The sequence below is a fragment of the Bidens hawaiensis genome, unplaced genomic scaffold (assembly GCF_021521415.1).
Source record: "Bidens hawaiensis isolate Kalapana, Puna unplaced genomic scaffold, B.hawaiensis_p1.1 tig00026850_1, whole genome shotgun sequence".
Taxonomy (NCBI): domain Eukaryota; kingdom Viridiplantae; phylum Streptophyta; class Magnoliopsida; order Asterales; family Asteraceae; genus Bidens; species Bidens hawaiensis.
In genome coordinates, this window is record NW_027494323.1 from 280,085 (window position 1) to 289,716 (window position 9,632).

The 9,632-nt window shown below is 32.8% G+C and overlaps 1 pseudogene across 1 annotated transcript; it reads right to left on the reverse strand.

The window, feature by feature from the left end:
* Positions 1–2,999: 2,999 nt before the first annotated feature.
* LOC143574103 (putative phospholipid-transporting ATPase 9) lies at positions 3,000–9,632 on the reverse strand (annotated as a pseudogene). Its single transcript, XR_013142529.1, has 11 exons — positions 9,240–9,632; positions 6,775–8,108; positions 6,464–6,574; positions 6,101–6,377; positions 5,930–6,018; positions 5,591–5,699; positions 5,305–5,508; positions 5,094–5,219; positions 4,914–5,014; positions 4,648–4,837; positions 3,000–3,719 (listed from the first exon to the last, which is right to left on the reverse strand). The product of XR_013142529.1 is annotated as a putative phospholipid-transporting ATPase 9 (transcript).

The following is a 9,632-nucleotide window of genomic DNA, read 5'->3' on the forward strand; positions in this document are numbered from 1 at the left end:
TTACTTTTATTTAGTAACATTTTAATTTCGTTGTAAATAATATGGAGTAAAATAGCTATCACATTCATGTTGAATTTTGATTTCACTTATTTTAGTATGATCCATACTTATAAACTTAAAATGATTTTTCTTCTTCTTTACATTGATCTTAAAGACCAGTCAAGATGATGCTTACACGGATGTTAAATTCTAAATGATTTGTGCAACTTTATTAATGTTTCAGACCCCTCAAACGTTATTCCCAAAATCCAAAATCACCGGCTACCAAAACTCAAATTTTGTCTCCACAGCTATCAGACTTTTCAAATGGAATCAAATTCTAATCGGTCAATATATCTCATCCTATCAAACACTTCCCTTATCAAAACTTAGGCTGGCGTAACCAACAATATGCTTTGTTCTCTCTCTTTCAGTCTTTCTGCTAATTGTTTATACATTTTTTGAAATTTCTTTGCAAATTTGGAGATAATATTTTAAGCCTGTTGAATTTTCGAAGTTAAAACTGTTGATAACTGCGTTAAATAATAACTCGTGTTGTTCTTTATTGGTGAACATTCTATGTAGTTTTACAAAGGATATGCCCATGTATGAACTAAACTACATAAAAAGTTTTTCAAAAGGTTTGCTCATTATAAGTTTGGAATGGATTACTAGAAACATATATTATTCATTTGATTTTAATATCTACGTTTCCATTTTTATTTGATTTTAATTTAACTAAGGAAATTATTTTAAACTAATTTCCATTACCAAGAACAAAGTATGATTTGATTTTAATATTGTTGAATCTAATTTAATTTATGTAGTAGTAGTAGAATATTATTTGACATTTTCTGCTTTATTTGAAATTTTAACTTATTTATGTTAAATGCGTATTTTTTGACAATTTACTTTAGTTAAGGAATTTATTTTGATTATCATGTTTCCAAAATACCAATTAATACATTAAATGTTTAGAAATACCATAAGATGATGCCAAAGACATGTCGTACGGAGTCATCTGCTCCTTTTCGTAAACTGAATTCTTGACCACCAAGATCCTAAAAAAATAGGTAGTATTTTTATCAATGTCCAATGTCTGTAATACACCGGAGCATGGAGCCAAAAAAATTGATTAAACTGAGAGAACTTGATGCTACCAAAACAGTTAATACGATCAAAGTTAGAGTTCTTAGACTGTGGAGAAAACCAAATAACAAAAGCTAATGAAATTTGGTAAATTGAAATGATTATAATGGATGATGTGGTAAATATTTAACATCATTTTTTTTACTTTTTTTTAATATTCAACAATCATAACTAAGATTAAACTTTCAAGTTTGGCTTTGTAATGATAACAATTGTATTATGCATATTGGTTAAAATTTCAAATTACACCACACCTACTGTATCGAAGTTGGTTTTTATCACGCATTATGAGTTGTTTATACGTCTAGCATGTAAAGTGACTATTATTTTTTTCTATTTATACAATCAAGACTTATAATTTTTATATTTAATCATCCGTGTAATACACAGATACATAACCTAGTATATACATATATATAATTTATAATTATAAATATATATACATATATATATATATATATGTATATATATAGATAAATGATAGAATACGAAAATCCTTTATCGTACATTACGTACGCGAGGCTATGGAACGTTCGATCGATCTAGGGTTTTCCGATCAGAATACCGAGTAACAACAACGACGAGCCAGTCTTCGCCCACCACTGCTCCGATCGATTCTGTCCACCTTCATCATGGCCGTTCAACAATCCGTCACTATCCAACGAGTCTGTCCACCGTCCACCATCCAACGATTCCGTCCACCGTACACCATCTTCCTCCTTCACGACTTGTTCACAGGTTAGTTGATCAAATTGATCAATTGAAATTGAAATTAATGAACTAATTGATCAATTAAACTTTGAAATTGATCCAATTAATCATCAATTTGAAGTTTCAATTGATCAATTTTGAGTTTTGAGTGATGGGTTTTAGCTGAACGTTTAAAGTTTTAAGCCTAAACGTATTTGAACGTTTAAAGTTTTTTGTTAGAACTTCTAAAGTTTTTGTATTGAACAAACTTGAACGTATTAGAACGTTTAAAGATATGCTTTTTTTGGTCAGAACGTTTAAAGATATTTAGTTTTGTTTCAAAACATTTAAACATAATATTTTGAACCATAATCAGAGCTCGATTGAGTGCGTTATTTCTGCAATCCCATAATCGATTGATGATTCTAAAGCCTCTTACACATCAATTCGATTGATTAAATCATCAATTTTTGATCAATTTGAAGAATTTAATGTTCAGTGACGTTCTTTTCAATTTGGGTTTTGACTTTTGAGATTTCATACTATAAGTTGTGATTAGAGTTTAGAAATTGGATGAGATAGATTAAGGAGTTATGAATTTGGATCGGAATCGATTTTAAATCGATGAATTTGATCGCGAACTACTGTTTGGGTTATTTACCAAATTGCCACCGTGTGAAATTGAAATCGATGACCAGCAGTGTCGCGTACATAATGTACGATAAGTCATTATTGTACAATAACTCACTCCTATATATAACAAATATAATTATATAAAATATCCTATAGTTGGGATTTCTTTTGACAAATTGTAAATCATGAGGTTGGATTACAAGGGGATAAAATGTAACATTTTAATGGTATCCGCTTGTTTCTTTTAAGACAGCCCCGGCGTCTACATTCATGTTGTCAGGGTATCTGTCTACGGGGTTTATGTGTTGAATCTAAAACATCATATAACTGGGGACGACTGAAATCCATCATCGAATGACTCATAAAAATCACTACTAATTAAAATAATTTTTGGAATTTTAATTGGCTATCTAGCATAGGACTAAATTATCAACTCATCATCAAATCACATAAAGAGTATATGTATATTCTCCTATTTATATTTACAAAATTTTCCAAACATATGCAACAAAATTCTTTAAAAAATATTACGTGCAATTACAAATTACAAATAATAAATAAAATAATCAAAATTCCTTAAACCAACCCCTATCTACATTTAAATAACTTTGTACAAACTAATACAAACATGATCATATATATTCATATCCCAAATCATCTCTGGAAATGCCGGTCAAACTCGATATCCCTCGCGATCGATCAAGCCGTGAACCCAACAGTCGTGGTCCTAATGGACCGTTGTCGAACCATGTGACAATACCGAGGGTCATCCGCTTGACCCTCGTGCCTTATCCACTGAACCATCCCATGGTACCCGGGAAAGAACCGCATTTGAACCGCTTTAAAACAAAAATAAGGTATCAAAGAAGCTACCACCACAAAAAGAGTCACAACCCAATAAGTAGGCGCGGGTGCAAGTGTTTCCGCAAACACTTTATGCGCGGTTGTTGAAACCGACGCTGGGCTAACAAAAAGAGGTACCACAAAATAATACCTCCCCATATGAATATATGTTGTATTAAGGTGAAGTAACTAACGGCTAGCGCCATTTGGCAGTTGACCACCCATACGACACACGAGTACAATGTGGCCCCCATGATTTCCATCCCGGCTGTTTTCCCGTTCTTGTCGTATGACTCGGGGTTTAACGCGCTTATGCAGAGGAAGAATATTATTAAGCCGGTAAATAGCCCGTTAAGCATCCAACTGAATATTCTTCGCCAACTAAAAAGCGTGTTTTGCACGCCTTCTTGGTATAGCAAAGGGAACTGCAATAGCAAATGAGAATAATATTAGAATTTTAATTATTGATGATTGTATTTGATTTGTATGTTTAGAAAAAAAAAATTAAAGAATATAAAAAATAAAAAATAAAGGTGGCAAAACGGGCCGGGCTGACCCGTTTTTTTGGGTCACAGATCAAAATGGGTCGGAGTTAAAATCAAACATTATATGTTATAGTTATAAAAAATAAGGGTCCTACTATTTGCACCCATATTTTTACTAAATGCACCAATTGATGTGACATTAAGTAATGTATACTTTTGGTTTTATCATATAATATTGATATAAAATGTTTTATAAAAAAAAGAATATGGCTTTTCGAATTGTTTATTTTCATCTGCATTTTGGTATATATAAAAAAAATGAGCAGCATAAAATATATCAACGAGCAAAATTTTATATTGACATGATTCCATTGTTTATAAAGTTTATATAAATAAAAATACCCCAACGCCATATTGTTTTTTTTTTTAACAAAACATCATATATTAAAAGTTATAAAAGCGAATTAATAATACATTTTGACTAAAGTCACATCAATTTGTGATGAGGGTAAATTACAGTTGTTGTCCTTTACGTTTCGCGTTACTCGCAGATCATGTACTTTAACTTCAACAAGTACAAAAAAACTCATGAAGTTCATATGTTGTCACACTTTTCGTCTTTCACACTAACTGATGTTAAAAAAACTCAATTATTTTTACGTAAAATGACTATTTTACTCTTATTCATTAATTATAATAAATAAAATAATAGTGTATTACTTTAAAACAAATTGATTGAAGAGGCTTTATTGTTTTATGTAACTTTTGACCATTTCTTAATAGATGAATTTGTATAAAAACAAATTGACCCGTATATTGAATTGAAATGGGCACTTCTATATTGGTGTAAAGTTAAAGTTTTTCATACCTTGAGACAAAACCGAGCGGATACATCTTGATCAAACACGCCCAATGCGATCGCGGGAAGTGATGTGAAAACGATGTTGTAGAGCACCAAATACCAATCGTTATAAGCAGGTTGACTGGAGAATGATGCATACGCCTCGTATAAGAAAAGCGTGGTTCCAAATACAATGTTCTTATAAAAAAAAGTAGTTTATCTGTAAAAACAAATAAAAAATATTAATCAAATGTAAAAAAAAAATTTATGAACAAGATGTTTCAATTTTTTTTACCATTGAAGAAATTCTTCTGTAAGACCAATGTCCATGAACTAATAGCAAGCGTTCCAAAAACCGAAACTGAGCAATGGCAATATCACTCGACATAACCGCCTGCAAAGAAAATAATTAGAACAAATAGAAAATGTAACCCGGTATAAGGGCAAATAAGTAAAATCACTTGGTGAAGTACCTGCATTCCCTCAACACCACTGATTCCGATCCCAATGTCGGCTTCTTGAAGCATACCCACATCGTTTGCTCCATCACCGATGGCTAATGTAGTTTTACCAGTTCCCTCTTTAACAAGTCTGGTAACCTGAAAAAAAATATATTTTTTATTTTTTATTTCATTTTTAAAATATATATTGGCTCTTAAAATGTTAGGGTAAAAGAATACTAACAAATGCTTTTTGTTTTGGCGACGAACGACAACAGATAACAGAAGCACAACCAACAGCAAGTTCTAAAAACTCAGTTTTCATGCTGTCGTTTAAAGCATATGCTAGTGATTTCCCGTCGATAATTAACGCGTATGCATCAGATACCGAAGCATTAATCTGAGCTCTCCCTGCTGATATCTGGTTTTGGACACTGTGTTTGGAAAGCTGCAAGGGCAAATTCGTAAATTTTTCGATCAAGAATCTTGAAATTTAAATTTGATACAGTAAGACGAGTGAGTTAACTCACTTTAGCGATTATGTTTTTGTCACCGGCTTTTTCAGCTGCTAAAATCTCTGGTGATTCTAGAGTTATTACAATTTGCTTCATTCCTTGTCTAAGTAGACTGCATGCAAATCTGCACAAAAAGTCATGTTTGACTTTAATGGTCAAAAGGAGTAATCTTTAACTTTAAAAAAGTAAGAAAATGTTAATTAGTGCCAAAAAGTTTGATAACTATGGTTTACTAAATTATAAATACTATTGAGTATTATTAATATGAAGATCAAGAGAACACTAAATTAACATAAATTTGAGTCTGGAAATTATAAAGTTTGACTCTTTAAAGTCAACAAGTGAAAATCTTACCCTATATTAATGGCTGTTTCCATTTTATCACCGGTAAGAACCCATATCTTGATTCCGGCTTGAGCAAGTTTGTCGATTGTCTCGGGAACCTACAAAAGAAAATTGAAATTCTATGAGTATGAAATAAGTTTGACTATTTAGTCAAACTATCAAACCACAAGTAAAACTCACCCCTTTTTGAAGTTTGTCCTCAATGGCGGTTGCACCGAGAAGTATCAAATCGCTCTCCATTTGATCCGTCACTTCACTTATCAAATCATCTCGTTCTGCACTTACGGAGTTCTTAGCTTCTGTAAACTTCTCATTGAACTCTTCATATTCTTTCTCGTTGAGCTCACGATATGCAAGTATTAAAGTCCTTAATCCCGCATCAGCATATTCATGCACATGGTCTCGTGTCTTCTCTTCGAATTGTCGCCCTTTTTTAGAAAGTCTTTCAAACATAACACTGCACAAATAAACAACATTAACAAGACAAATTAATAAAATATAAATATAGTATTTAGCGTGTTTAAATGTTACAACGTTACTAACCTGTCAGCACCTTTACATAGTAAAAGTAACTTTCCTTCGTCGTCCCTTACAATAACCGACATTCTCTTTCGTGTACTGTTGAACTCTAAAATGTTCAAAAGTTCATATGACCTGCAAAATAAATATTAAAAGATAAAACATTAGCGCGATGGAAATATAGAATCGATAATAAAAGTTACCCGGCAAAGAAAGATTCAAAAAGGTCAAACCTTTCGACATGTTTCTTATATTTAGGATCAAACTCGATAAAAGAATCGATACTAAAAGTGACCCAATACAAAAAGATTAATAAAGATTCATAAAGATCAAACCTTTCGACATGTTTCTTGGATTTAGGATCAAACTCCATAAAAGAAACACTCGTTTGCGTCCTTTTGTAAAACTCAAAACCGAGTTCTCTAGCTGCAATCACAAATGCTGACTCATCAGGTGACTCGGCTTCATAAGTCACCTTCCCGGTGTCCTCATCCACATCCGGTATAGCAGTATGACATATCGCCAATAACCGAAGAAACTTTTGAATCACATCCGAATGTGGCTCGTTAACCCACCGCCCGTTCGTAATCCTTTCATCTTCAAACTTATATCCTTTCACAGATAAATGAGAATAAGCATCGATTTCAATCTCATCTAAACGATCCTCACCGTTGATCCGTTTGACCATAGCTCTCTCGACTTCCGTAACCCCCCGCCCGTACGCCGTCCCCGCCACCGAACACTTGATAAACTCCATTGAGTTACAAGTCAAAGTCCCGGTTTTATCAGACAAAATAGTATCGATTTGACCGAGTTCTTCGGTCAAATTCGATGTCCGGGCGTGCGCCGGTTTGTCTGACTCTTCATCACACATATTAACATCTTTGTTAATAAAAATTGTCTGCAACACCTTCACAACTTCTATAGACACATATAATGAAATTGGAATCAAGTAACTGTAAAGCATGAGAGCTGTTAAAAAGTGTAAAATCGCCGCCACGGGAGCTCGTTTCGGATCAAAGAAAACATCCGAATCATCAGGTCGTAAATACCATCTTTTCATTCTACCACCATCTAAATCATCATCAGTCACAATCCCAAAATAAACCGACCCGATAAACGCCATTAGAAACAATATAAAGAACAAGAAATATATAATATTATCCATCCGTCTCTCGATTCTGCTTCGTTTAGAAGGCGGGTCGGTTGAGTTTTGAATCACTTTCGTGTTGTGGCCCGTGAAAACAACGGTTCCATAAATGTAATCCGTGTTTCTAAGCTTGGAATCTCTTAAAAGAAGCTGTTGAGGCGAAAGTGCATACCGTTGATCTCAAAAGTTTATTGTTCCAACAAATGTGTACAAACTAGCATTTGGATCTTCACATCTTATTGTGGCTTTAAAGTTGTTAAACTCTGAGTCTTCATTAACTGTTGAAAATGCATCTAACGCTTGTTTTAGTTTTAAATTTGTTTCACCATCAAGATTCATTGTTTCAACATAACATATTGCATCTTCATAGCTAGATGAGAGTAACAAAAGATCTGCAGGGAAGAAATTATCTTTTTCTACTTTAACTATATCACCAACTTTTAGTTTTTTCCATTGGCGAGTTTCGAATACTCCTCCACCGCGGTGGACTTTGACTTTTCGGTTGTTGACTTCATGATCCTGAAAAAAGTTCATATAAAAATTGAAAATTTTTATCAAAACAAAAAATTTCAAGAATCAAACAACACATGTGAGCTGTGACCCATGTGTTTAATTGTATAATATGTATGTATATGCATAATCCAAATGTTTAACTAAGAAAATGACTTAAGTGTAAGTCAAACAATGCAACTAAAAGTAGAGATGGTCATATCAAATGGGTTCAAAATGGGTCAAAGTCAACTCTGTTGAAAGTCAAACACAGCCTCCTAAAAATGGTTAATTCATAGAATGACATGATTATTGTAATAATAATGTTATTCTAAACATAGGTATGTTTGGCATGAAGCTTTTAGGAGCTTTTAGGAGCTATAAGCTTCAAGCTTTTAAGAAAAAGCTCCTACTCAATTAAAAGCCTTGTTGGTTCAAGGAGCTTGAAGCTTTTAGGTCAGGAGAAAAAGCTTAAAGCTTAAAGCTTCTACTAGTAGCGTTTAGAAAGAGCTACAAGCTTTTAGTATATTAATTTACTGAAATAACCTTTCAAAATAAATACATTTACTATTTTTGTTTATAGTTATGCCCATTTTAGTAATTTTATACATTTTATTAAAAGCTCCAGCTACTTTGCCAAACATCTAAATATATCTAAAAAGCTACAACTACCAGCTTCTAGCCACCAGCTAGCAGCTTCCAGCAACAGCTACCAGCTAGTTTTGCCAAACATACCCATAGTTAACACATTAATTATTTGCATTAAAAAAAGATAGACAAAAAAGTGTTAGGTGGTCAAACCAACCGGACCCGTTTCAAACCCGCTCATTGACCCATATGGTCATCTATCTATCTCTAATGAACCGAGATACAAACGCCTAACAAAAAAAACTCGTGTACATTAAAACTTATACCTAATTCCAAATCAAAACTAAAAGATGAAATTTGTAAATATATAGTAAGTAAAAAAATAGTAAGTTTTCTAGACCAAGTTATACAATATTATTTTATAATAATATAACCTTTTAACAACTACTTATATGCAAACAATTCCATACTCTTGTCACTCCAATTTTGGCATCAACAACAAAACCTTTTATTATCAAAAAACAAAAAAAAAAAAAACAAAACTTTAACATAAAAATGTGACCAAGAACACACCTGTTGCTGTCTTTGCCAATCTTCATACCCTTCTTTAACCATTGTAGCACCAATGACAATAATAAGAGGAAGAACAGCACTAACAGCAGAATAAGGAGCTAATGAAGTAAAAGCCAAAATCATAGTAACCAAAAAATAAAAATTAGCTACTCTTCTAAACTGCTCAAACAATGACTTTGGTAGAAATGTTACTGGTGTATACTTTGTTAATCTCACATGATTATCAGCATAATTTTGAATATTATTATTCTGTAATCCACCAGTTGTTTCATTACAATAAACCACCCTTGAAAAGCCTGGCCCACCAATTTGAGAATGGTCCTCTTCAAACCCACTTCTTCTAATTGAATACATCTTGCTAAGATGCATCTTTTTTCTTTTCCCATTTTCACT